The sequence below is a fragment of the Amblyomma maculatum genome, chromosome 3 (assembly GCF_055883805.1).
Source record: "Amblyomma maculatum isolate TAMU_Amacu chromosome 3, ASM5588380v1, whole genome shotgun sequence".
NCBI lineage: Eukaryota > Metazoa > Arthropoda > Arachnida > Ixodida > Ixodidae > Amblyomma > Amblyomma maculatum.
In genome coordinates, this window is record NC_139346.1 from 104,381,694 (window position 1) to 104,393,878 (window position 12,185).

At 46.0% G+C, this 12,185-nt stretch overlaps 1 long non-coding RNA gene and 1 pseudogene across 2 annotated transcripts in view; both read right to left on the reverse strand.

Annotated features, from left to right (window-relative positions):
- Nucleotides 1-6,339: 6,339 nt before the first annotated feature.
- Nucleotides 6,340-7,608, reverse strand: LOC146195467 (uncharacterized; annotated as a pseudogene).
- Nucleotides 7,609-7,910: 302 nt separating this feature from the next.
- Nucleotides 7,911-12,185, reverse strand: part of LOC146195468 (uncharacterized) — a 122,046-nt gene continuing 117,771 nt past the window's right edge. For both annotated transcript variants that reach the window (XR_014706015.1, XR_014706021.1), the window contains exon 3: nucleotides 7,911-8,080. This is a non-coding gene — a long non-coding RNA (uncharacterized LOC146195468). The remainder of the gene's footprint in view (nucleotides 8,081-12,185) is intronic.

Sequence of the window (12,185 nt, forward strand, 5' to 3'; positions counted from 1 at the left end):
GTACAACTCCAGAACAGTTGTACTACTGTCCTCCTGACAAATTTTGCTAAGGAGATGCGGCGTCTCGCCAAGGACACGGCTGTTGCCGTCCTTCACGATGTTACTGCCTTGCCTCATTTATGCACCACCGGAGCGAACCCTAAAGAGGAGGCCGCACCTTGTCATGCTTTGCAGACCGTTAAAATTAACCCCGACTTGAGGCCCGATCAGAGGAATCTTCTCTCGGCTCTTCTGAGCGATTTCGCAGACTGCTTCGCCACAGGCTCTAAGGTTGGTCGTACTCCTGTCGCCAAGCACCGAATCATCACCGATGAGATCCCGTTACCGGTATGCCAGCGCCCGTACCGGGTTTCTCCTAAAGAACGTGACGCCATTAAAATGCAAGTGGATGAAATGCTTGCGGACGACGTGATCCAGCCTTCGACGAGCCCATGGGCATCGCCAGTGGTCCTTGTCAAAAAGAAAGATGGCACCTTGAGATTCTGTGTCGATTACCGAAAGTTAAATAACGCGACTAAAAAGGACGTCTATCCGCTGCCCAGGATTGATGATGCCCTCGACCGACTACGCGACGCCAGGTACTTCTCCTCATTAGACCTCAAAAGCGGATACTGGCAAATCGAGGTGGATCATAGAGACCGAGAGAAGACTGCATTTGTGACACCCGACGGCCTATACGAGTTTAAGGTGCTTCCGTTTGGTCTTTGCTCTGCACCGGCCACGTTTCAACGTATGATGGACACGGTTTTATCAGGTCTGAAGTGGCAGTCGTGCTTGGTGTACTTAGATGATGTCGTTATTTTCTCGCCTACTTTCGAGCAACACTTGGACCGGTTGCGCATCGTGCTTCAAGCACTCAAAGGCGCGCAACTAACGATCAAGCCTGAGAAATGCCACTTTGCTTTCAAGGAACTACGCTTTCTCGGTCATGTTGTCAGTGGACAGGGCGTTCTCCCTGATCCCGAGAAGACTACCGCAGTGTCAAATTTTCCACGCCCCACCGACAAAAAGGCACTTCGACGATTTCTAGGTCTTTGTTCATACTACCGACGCTTCGTCCAAGATTTTTCTAAGATAACTGAACCACTGACAGCACTAACCAGAGAAGGCATACCCTTCCTGTGGGGAGACGATCAAGAACAAGCCTTCCAGGAGCTTAGAAGCCGCCTACACAGACCCCCAATACTCGCCCATTTCGATGAAGACGCCGCAACCGATGTACATACTGATGCCAGCAACGTTGGCCTCGGCGCGATACTCATTCAGTGGCAAGGCGGAATAGAACGGGTTATCGCCTACGCGAGCCGAACACTCTCACGATCAGAGGCGAACTATTCGACAACGGAGAAGGAGTGCCTTGCGGTAATCTGGGCCATCAGCAAGTTTCGACCATATTTGTATGGACGACCCTTCCGTATTGTCAGCGACCATCATTCCTTGTGCTGGCTAGCAAGCCTTAAAGACCCGTCTGGACGCTTAGCTCGTTGGAGCCTCCATCTTCAAGAGTATGACGTCACTGTTGTGTATAAGTCGGGACATAAACACCAAGATGCGGATTGCTTGTCACGCGCGCCATTGGACTCCACTGCAGTGGAAAACGCCGACGATTTTCCCTTTATTGGGGCCATTACCCAATCCCATATGGCTGACCTTCAACGCAAGGACCCGGAGCTGGCGCCGCTCATCGATTATCTGGAAGGACACGGTGGTAGAGTACCACTTGTTTTTCGTCGTGGCTTGCAGTCATACGCTTTACGAAGTGGAGTTCTCTACAAGCGCAATTTTGAAAGATCCAAAGAGACATTTCTACTCGTAGTGCCTACGCCCCTACGGCCTGACATCTTAAGCGCTTGCCACGACGAACCGTCCTCCGGCCACTTGGGAGTTAGTCGTACGCTTGCAAGAATTCGGGAGAAATACTATTGGCCAAAATTATTACCTTCAGTGCGATCTTACGTAAAAACCTGCCGTGATTGTCAACGCCGAAAGACTGCACCCGTCAAACCAGCTGGATTTCTTCAGCCGATCGCTCCACCGAAAACTCCTTTCCAACAAGTGGGGATGGATCTTCTTGGTCCTTTCCCGAAGTCAAGTAATGGAAAGCGTTGGATTGTTGTCGCGACAGACTACTTGACCCGATATGCTGAGACCGCGTCGCTCACAAATGGAACTGCCACCGAAGTCGCAGAGTTTTTTGTCCACGACATCGTGTTGCGTCATGGCGCTCCGGCTGTTATTATTAGCGATCGCGGGGCAGCTTTTACGGCCCGCCTGACTAAGGCTGTACTGAACCTTACACACACTAGCCATAGACGGGCCACGGCATACCACCCGCAAACTAATGGCTTGGTGGAACGGCTAAACAGAACTCTGGCCGACATGCTGTCTATGTACGTGGATATAGAGCATAAGACCTGGGATCAAATCCTCCCATATTCCACGTTCGCATATAATACGGCACTTCAGGAGACGACGCGGCTCACACCCTTCGAGCTTGTCTTCGGCCGTCGAGTGACCACTCCACTGGATACAATGCTGCCCGTATACACCGACGACGAAGATGAGCCTGACCTGGACATCGCTAGTTTTACCCAGCGTGCGGAAGAAGCACGGCAGCTGGCAAGGCAGCGCATATACCTACAACAGCAACTAGACGCTGACCGTTACAACAAGGGACGGCGCTTCGCTGCCTACGAGCCTGGAGACTATGTCTGGATTTGGACGCCCGTTCGTCATCGTGGGCTGTCTGAAAAATTGCTGCGCCGGTACTTCGGCCCATATCGTGTCCTCCGCCGCCTCAGCGACGTTACTTACGAAGTTGAATCCGCGACCCAAGATCCCTCAAGCCGCAGACGACGCAAGTTCACTGATGTTGTACACGTCGTCCGGATGAAACCCTACCACGATCGCCCCGCTGACTATTCTTGAGACTGATGGTGCCCCGTTTTGTGTTGTGGTATCCCACATCAACCTAGCATAACATCTGTCAGCTCATCGCATCAAGCAGCATTTGCAGCATCGAGGCGATGCTGCCAAGAAGGGGGGCAATGACACATGCCATTCATAGACGACGAAGATTTGGACCGGCGATTCGGAGAAGACGACGAAGCGAAACGGTGCTCCGCTTTCGTGCTGCCCTGACTGGCTGTTGGTGTTCTTCGGTGTCAGAGTGCCAGAGCGCCTTCTGTGTAACGTTACGTTACAATATTAGCTTGCTCCTTCATGCTGGTTTGTACACCTGGGTCTGTCGCGTGATTCCGTTCTCTCAACGGTAGGGTCCTCTGAGCAACATCACCTGGTGACAGATAGCGGAAATATTGTAAAAATGAATAAGAGCACATTTAAAGAATGCAAGACGCGATGCCTCAGTGGCGCAATGGATACGCATTACTAACATGAGCACCTGGCGAATAAAATATATGTTCGAATCCTGTGTTTTTAATTATTTTTCTTAATTTCTTTTTTAAATTTCAAAATTAAAATAAGCTACCAATATCTTTCCTGGGAGGTGTTCCCCTTTAGGTTGCATCATGTGATGTTTTTAATTCCTAGTAGCCTCAAAACCAGTCGTGAACACAGCCACGAGACAACAGCATGACAACGCTAACACTTTAATTATTTTCAACGTAATCATTTCCTGCCTTTAGTGAGTGTATGTTACCTTTAGGTTGCGTTCAGACACACTTCTCAGTAACAATCGCGTTTAACCCTCTGAGAGGCAACCAGTGACGAGAAAGAAGTTGCAGGACCCTACCGTTGAGGAGACAACTACGCGGGTCTATCAACAGGGGAAGAGTGAAGGGAGAGTAGGTGCAATTTAGTTTATTTACCTGCTCCCACATTTTTTGGATGTGACTGAACTATTTATTAAGGATATGTAATTTTGCCAGGATGTTTTTTCAGCGTTACAATGAATATGCCGAGCTTTAGCTCTGGCCTTTTTAAACATGATTAGTTTTTCGTATGTTGGGTATCTACGAAAGACGCCCCATGCCTTATTTTGTTCTTTCTTTGCTGCCCTGCATTCTTGTGTTTACCAATATTTATTTTTTCTGACCACTCCCGAACTCTGAGGAATGGCAAGATGCGCAGCAGGGAGAATACAGGATGTAAAAATATTGAGTTCATCCACACTGAGGCTATCTGAAAATATTTCCTCCAGATGGGGTTCTGATTTAAACAATGGCCAGTCTGCCAGGTGCAATTTCCAATGGCGTGGGTTAGTAGAGATGATTGTTGGGGAGAATAAAAGGCTAATAACCACAGGCAGGTGATCGCTCCCGTAAGGGTTGTCTATAACATCCCATTTAAGATCACTAAAAATAGAGGGTGAATAGAAAGCTAGGTCTAAGCAGCTCATTTTTCCGTAGCTTGGCGAGCAGTACGTTTTCTTTCCTGTGTTTAGAAGGCGGATGTTGTTACATAAAATAAAATCTTCTAAAATACGAACTCTAGTATCGGTTAGTTCACTTCCCCAAAATGATGAGTGGGCATTAAAATCACAGACTATGAGATGGTTCTGGAAGCTGTAGCAGAAGTTCTTCCAAGTCAGCAAGGGTTATAGTTAAATGTGATGGTAGATACAAAGAGCATATTGTTAATGTTTTAAAATGAATGACAGTTACAGCCACGGCTTCAAATTTGGTTTTTAGGCTGATTTCACTAGTTGCAATATCACTCCTGATAGAAATCGCAACGTCTGCAGAGAGCCTTTCTGACTGCTCTCGGTCGGACTGAAAGAGTATAGTTTTTCATAACACCTTTTTGTTGGGATCCTAAGTTTGTCTCCTGTATACATAATAATACTGGGGAAAGTGAGCCTAAAAGGTCTTTGATGTCGCTGTAGTTTTTAAGACATCCACGACAGTTCCATCGGATGAGGAACGCCATGTTTAACAAGTTATGGTGATTTCATTAGAAAACCTAAATTCGTGGTTTGTCTGGTCTAGTTATTACGTCTTTCTCTTTTTTCGTTCGAGAGAGCTATTCCGCCTCTATAGCAGTGGCGGAGGAGGGGTTGTATCCATTCCCTACTCAGAGGCAATGGAGGTCTGCGAATGAGACGTGGATGTGGGGGTTTCTGGCTTCTCCTGTTGGGGGGAAGCCGTGTGGGCTGCCGCCTGAGAGGCTGGCGGGCCCTGTTTCTGCAACGGCAGGACAGTTCTTGCTGTTCCTGCCTGCAGCGGGAATAGTCCTGCCCTAGGCTGTGCCTTGGCCGAGGCCAGATCCTGAGGCGCCGCCCTCACACTCCACAACACTGGAATAGTTTGGTTTAGCAGCGAAAGCGAATGTGCCCTGTGCAGCAAGGTAATGCTTACGTGCCTCTTTAAATGTTATATTTTCCTTTACTTTTATTGTTATGTCCTTTTCCTTCTTCCAAGAGGGACATGTCCGTGAGTATGCGGCATGTCCACCAGCACAGTTTGCACAGTGTAGTGTGGCATCACACTCCTCGGATTTGTGGTCATTTTAAAAAATGAGAAATGTGGCGGGTGCGAGATAGGCAGTGTTGAAAATAACATAACTGCAATGGCCACTGATAAAATAACAATAGCACTCTGAAAGCTTAGAATATCAGTCACTAGGTCTGTTTTTATGGCCTAACTTGCATCATCTTTGAAATTGGATGTCTACCTGCTGTGGTGCGCTCAGACAGCTGACACTGTACATCACACTGGTATCTAGCAGGCAGCACGCACCAATTAAGAATGCTGAATTGGTCTTTAACTGATAATTTCCGGGTGAAATGTTAAATCCCACCTGGCTTTTAGGTCTAAGTAGCTCTACTTCTGTGCAAATGTTGCGTCAAGGTCCTAGTAACAGCCGGGAGATGTACCCTAATTGAAAGCCTAATGTACTACTTAGCAGTCAGCAAAAAGGAGGCTCCCATACACTGAGCATTCTGCATAAACATGATTTGTAATAGCTTCATTGCTGGATCCTTAGTTCAAATACGGTGTATACTCTGCCAGTAGGAAGCGGATGTGAATGCCACCATGGCTTATTACATCCCTAAAGTGGCTCATCCGCTGGAAGGGTCTCGGCTAGGAGAGTATGACCTAGCTGGAGGGCTTAGAAAGTGGTTTGATAGGGTTTACTTTGAAGAAACAAATGTGCACAACGTCATTTTTAGAGAACTAAACATCACTTTTTTCTGTAACAGATTTTTTTATAAGTGTGCTTAACTTCATCACTATGAACTATCGCTACACCATGGTAAAATTGAAAAGAACCATTTCATTTAACTCCCTCCAAAATTTGGCAATCATTAAATGCATTTAGTACATGCTTGTTATGCTTACTTGGCATTCTTGGTTTGGGATTATGTATTAATGCTTTTTAAGTAAAATGATCATGATAATAATGTACCTCAGGCAGTAGACGAGGAACTTCTGCCAAACTTTGTGGCACTTGCAATGGCTCGGTGAAGCTGGTGTCATCCTCCATGCTTTGGGTGCCATAACTTGTGGACGGAACTGCAGCATCGGGCCCTTCTACACCATGATGTGCAGTCATTGGCATGAAAAACTCCAGTGGTAGACACTTTTCTCCCAGTGCAAGATAGCCAAGTTGGCGACAGTCCTCGGGTGTCAGTTCTGGGGAGTTCGGAAAGAGCCCCCCAAAGGCCTTCTGCACAGCTGCTTGGTGTTTGCGGAAGGCCCCTTGTGTCCCTTCCAGCAGGCACAAAACCCAAGGTCAGCAATGACCACATATGCGTTAGTGCCAGCTGCATCGGGCACACTAAACAGACTGGTGGTCGGGCAGCCTCTGCAATGTCTTTTCAAACATGAGCCGATGTGATGGCTTGCGGTGGGGAGCATGTCGCAGTAGTCTAGTTTCCAAATACTGCTCCAAGGTCGTTGCAATTCTTTCCATCAGAGCAACTTGGTTCGGCCGAGCACCACATCCTTCAGTATTCGGATCGAAGATTCGCTGTAGTTGTTAGTGTTGTGCCCTCTGGTTGCGAGTCCGGTGCAGTGCAGAAGTACCCACTCTTCCTCGCGCTTCAAGAAGGCCTCGACCTTTTCAGTGTATGAAGGGTAGGCAAGGGACTAAAAAAAGTCCTTTTCTGCCTGGAGTGTCTGCCTGTCCTTAGCATAGAATATCTGGAAAACAAAATGTGAATAGTGATGAGGTTCAATATCCCGTGTATTGGCCTATGCGGCCCCTGGAGATGTACGGCTACTCATTAGCAATACCACCGAAGGTCATGTTTTGGTGACGAGAGACTTCAACATTAAAATTTTTAACAAAGAGGTTATGATTGAAGTTTAGTAGGATAGTGCTACGATGTCTCCGTGTTGTAGGAAATTTTATCCTGATCGACTCTTCATAACTGGAAGTGCCCAGTTGCAGCACTTTCACACTTCATTTCCACCATTCCATTTTTTATTCTCATCTGCACTACCCTCCTTAAATTTAAGTCTCCTTGCATTTTGCCAGAATATTGATTTTTTCAAGTTTCTTCTCCAGAGCACTGTTCATTCAAGTCGCTATCTTCTTGAAGGTGACCATATATTGTCTGTCTGCTGTGTCAACTGCTGGTATCGATCTAGATCTGAGCAGGCATTCATTTTTTCTTAGCACACATACTGGTTCATGCATCATGCTGCAGAGTGGCAGATATCGGCATTAGGCAATAATATTTGCTCATTTTCACTTCTAGATTTTTTAAATGCAGCTATGTTACATGAAAATATGCATACATTACAGTTGTTTCAGGTTTCCAGTTTACTTCTGCACAATTAATAATTGATACATCACTTACATGTACAATTGACACATCACTTTTCTTGTTTTGCTTTGTTTTCATTTCTGCATCATGCTACCTACTCTTTCTATAGCTGCTGAGGGTGTAAAAATTTGAAAAATGAGTAAACTGTATTGTTCCTATACCTTTTGGAAGGCTGCCATCAACTGCTGCCTGTCTTCTTTTGCCACTGCTGCATACAGATGTCAGCCAGCGCCACTCAGCTTGCAGCACGTGAAAGTGGCAGAGGAACTGCTTAGCTCCCGGCCATGTCTGGCGCAAGGCGTCCTTCTCAGCCCTTGAATTATCCGTCATGAAGGACATAGAAACCTGCAGTCAGAAACACCCATACATTACAAATGCATGTGGATATAATCAGGCATAACTTCAGAGGAGTGATTCTGGTACCAGGGTGAAAAACTAGGGGAGTCGGTATATTGGCAAAGCAGTAGTCATTGCTTTTACTAGTAGTAAAGCACAAATGTGGTAGTGGATAGTTATAAAAAACAAGTGCTCGCTTTACTTCTGAAAACAGACTAGAGAGTTCATGGTGTAAAAGAAATAGGGTTCAGAAGAGTGGAAAACGAATGTATTGGTGTTACTCAAATAGTTTATGATGTATTCTGCCTATCCTTGGCTTTATTGTGTGTAGTTTATTTTCTGTTGCTGTGTCCCATTCCTTTTGCCATTGCTGCCGAATCATGTTTGTTATGTGTGGCTTGAGGTCATGATAAGTTATCTTGTCAATGTCTGTGTCATTTCGAAGGGCAGCTGAAGCAGCAAGCCTATCAGCTGCCTCGTTACCTGATATACAACGGTGGCCTGGTATCCAACATAGAGCAATTTTAAATTCTAATTTATGAACTGACATGAGGTTGTAAAAGAGAGTTTAGGACTGGGTTCTTATGCCATTTCGAAGAAGACAGAGAGGTTAAAACGCTGAGGGAGTCTGTGTAGATTACCGCTGTACGTACTTTTTCTATAATGTGTCTTACAGCTAGCAGGATTTCGTGGCATTCAGCGGTAAATATACTTGTATGCCTGTTCAGTGTTTTTGAAAGTGAAAATTGCGGTCCATGTGCTGCACAGGACACTTGAGCAGACTTTGAAGCATCAGTGTAATATTCATCACAAGTGTACTTTGCCTGAAGTGACATGAAGTGCTGCTGTATGACAATAGGGGATGCATGCTTCCCCACTTCAAGAAACGACAGGTCACAATTAACATCATGTATTTCCCAAGGAGGAATTAAGTCTTTTATGGAAGTTGTATGAAGACTGGTAACTGGAACGTCCAGATGTTCAATATGCGTGGCAACTTTGGATATGGTGGTGTTAAGATGGTTTTCTTGAGAAAAGTGTTGTGCTAGTTTTGTCAAGCAGGAGCCAGCGACATGAATGATCCAGTTAGCATAGTAGCTTCATAGCATAATTTATACAAGTAAATTCTCTTCGTTGCAGTGACCACCAGTTCGCCTCGACATAGAGGCTAGCAATTGGGCTAGTTCTGAAAGCATCAGTGTCAAGGCGAAGGCCAAGGTGGTGCACCTGGTCGAGCAATTTTAGAGCAGAGGATGATGCTGACCCACAGACCATCGAGCCATAGTGAATGCGTGATAGAACTACACTATTCAGAAGGCTCAGAAGGCGGTTGCGGTCTGTGCCCCAAGAAAGGTGAGAGATAATGTTTAACAGATTCATTGCTTTGAGACACTTCAGTCGCAACTGTTTTATGTGAACAATGAAGGAAAGTTTTTTGTCAACTACGCCAAGAAATTTATGTTCCTTTTTAAAGGCAAGGTTCTGACCATTCAGTTTAATGTTGGGGTCTGGCCTGATGCCATGCTGCTTAGAGAAAAGTACACACTCTTTTCACAGTTAAATTTAAACCCATTGTCATCAGCCCATCTGGCCAATTTGTTAACACCTAGCTGAATCTGTCTTTCATAGATGGCCAAGTTGCAAGATTTGAAGCTTATCTGGATGTCATCAACATATACAGAGCAAGAAATGGTTTTTGGCAGCACGCTTTTTAGAGAGTTTATTTTGACTTTGAAAATGTGCAACTGAGAACACAACCTAGAGGGACACCATTTCCCTGTATGTATTGCTTTGAGTATGCATCGCCAACACGAACTTTAAAGGTCCGTTCAGAAAAGTAACTTCGTATTGTATTTAACATGTTCCCTGCGGTGCCAAGAGAGAAGAGGTCGCTGATGATACCATAGCGCCAAGTGGTGGTATATGCTTTCTCAAGATCGAAAAAGACACATAAACAAAGTTGTTTATGTACAAAAGCATCCCTTGCATAAGGCTCAAATGCAATGAGCTGATCAGCTGTTGACCGCCCAGCTCTAAAACCAGCTTGGTTTTGAAGAAGACCATTGTATTCAAGGAAATGAAGAAGGCGAAGATTTATCATTTTTTCAAAAAGCTTGCATAGACAGCTGGTTAGTGCAATAGGCCGATAACTAGCAGCAAGTGTGGGTTCTTCTCCTAGTTTTAAAATTGGGATAATGATCGCTTCCTTCCATGCTTTAGGAAAGCATCCTGTGGCCCATACTTTATTATACAGGAAGAGTAGGGATTCAAGAGTGTCCACATGCAGGTGCCTGAGCATTCCATATGTGATCCTGTCAGGACCTGGTGCTATATTACCACATGTGCCTAGTGCAATCTTAAGCTCCTGCATGGTGAAAGGGCTATTGTACCCTTCTGTGCATGGCCTTTCATCATGTATGCTTCCTCTCCTCAGTTGCCTTGTGCCACAAAAAGGAATCTGTATAGTGTGCTGAGCTGAATATGTATTCAAAGTGTTGCCCTAGTGTCTGCTTGATGTTCAAGAGTCACCACTGGTGCTGAAAAGGGGTGTTGGGATTGTGCTATGTGCTTAGTGCGCTGGTATGGAGGCGCCACTGCTCCGGAACAAGTAGCGCCACCTCCCGCCGGCACACCCGTATGTGGTATGTCTGCTCGTCGGAGAGAGGCGGCGGGGTGAACGCGAAGTCTACGCTTCTCGGCAGAAACCTTGTTAGAAGACAACTTTTTTTGGTCATTTCTTGCCTCGTGCCACATGCGTACATAACAGACACATGTACCATGTGTGTGTGTTGAAGAATAAACCAAAAGCAAAGCGAAGAAAGCTGCTACCCATTCATGCCGTCCGGTAGAAGGCCGCTGGCGCTTTGGACGCAACGCATAGTCGGCGCGCAAGCGCTTCTGCTGGCGGCTCTTCGGGTTTTTTTCTTTGAAGTAGGAATTCGGAACCCGAACAATATGGCACTTTGAAAGTAAAGACATATAAAACAAAAACTAAACCAGTGTGCAATGCGCAGCACTGGCTTTTTCCCTTGGTGGCAGTGTATGTGTAGACGGCATGCTAGAGACCCCCAGAAGCGAGAGCCGAGAGCTGGGCTCCGTTGGTCAACAGAAAGGCTCTTGAAAAAAAAAAAAAAATCCCGTCTTCCCCAGGATGGGACGAGCAGGCTGTATCTGGAGATGTACCCTAAGGCGTCGGGCCTTGCGTGCACATGCCTTTTCGGTGCTCGGCAGTTCTACCGTAGTTTTTATTTTCTACTCGATGCGTCGAAACGAGTGGTGACTTGTGACGGTGCAGTGTGCCGAAAAACAGCCATAGCTGAGCAAGCTCCGCAGCTCGTGCTGTTCGGGGGATTTCGGGCGATCGAGAATGTTGATGCTTAATTTAAGAATAACTGCTTGGTACGCGGTCAGAAACTGTACGAAGCCAGCACGTGTATGGAGTGCGCGGGGAACTTCACGGTGCAGAAGGGCCCTCGGATATCTTCAGAAAATGCGCTGCCGAAATGAAAACCGCCTTCTACAACGTCAGCTTGGAGGTAAGTTTTATTTGGCCCTTTCGGCGTCTCCTCACCACATATGTAATTCGTTTTTTTTTTTTATGTAGTTGTTGGCAAACCCACGCAATATCACAGATGCCAGTTGCATCTGCAAGGCCGGGTGCCACTGTTAACGATGCGACACATCGCTCTCGTATGATTTCCAATAAGGAAACCGCAAAAAAAAATTTGATTTTTGATTTCTGCCCGACAGTTTCTTTTATAAGTACATTATGACACTCATAAAAACAAAAGCAGATCAAGCTGTTAAAAAAGACGTTTTCTCTTCGCGGGGAGCCATGAACGCATGGCAAGTCAGAAAGCGCGCACTCCTGCATTGTGCTTCGCTCTTTATGTCGTGCTTCGTCAGGCTAGGCATCCTAAAAGCCAGCGCCGAGAACAGCTGGAAACTATCATTAGGAAGTCGTTAAAAAAAAAAAAAACAACTCCCACCTGGGAAGGAAGGTTCCTCGCTGTCTACAACACAGGCCGTGTCTGAATACCTGCCGATTGCAGCTTACAACTTTTAGAGCTCGAGTTGGGTCCAGAAGAAAAAAACAACAAAAAAAAGACCCGTT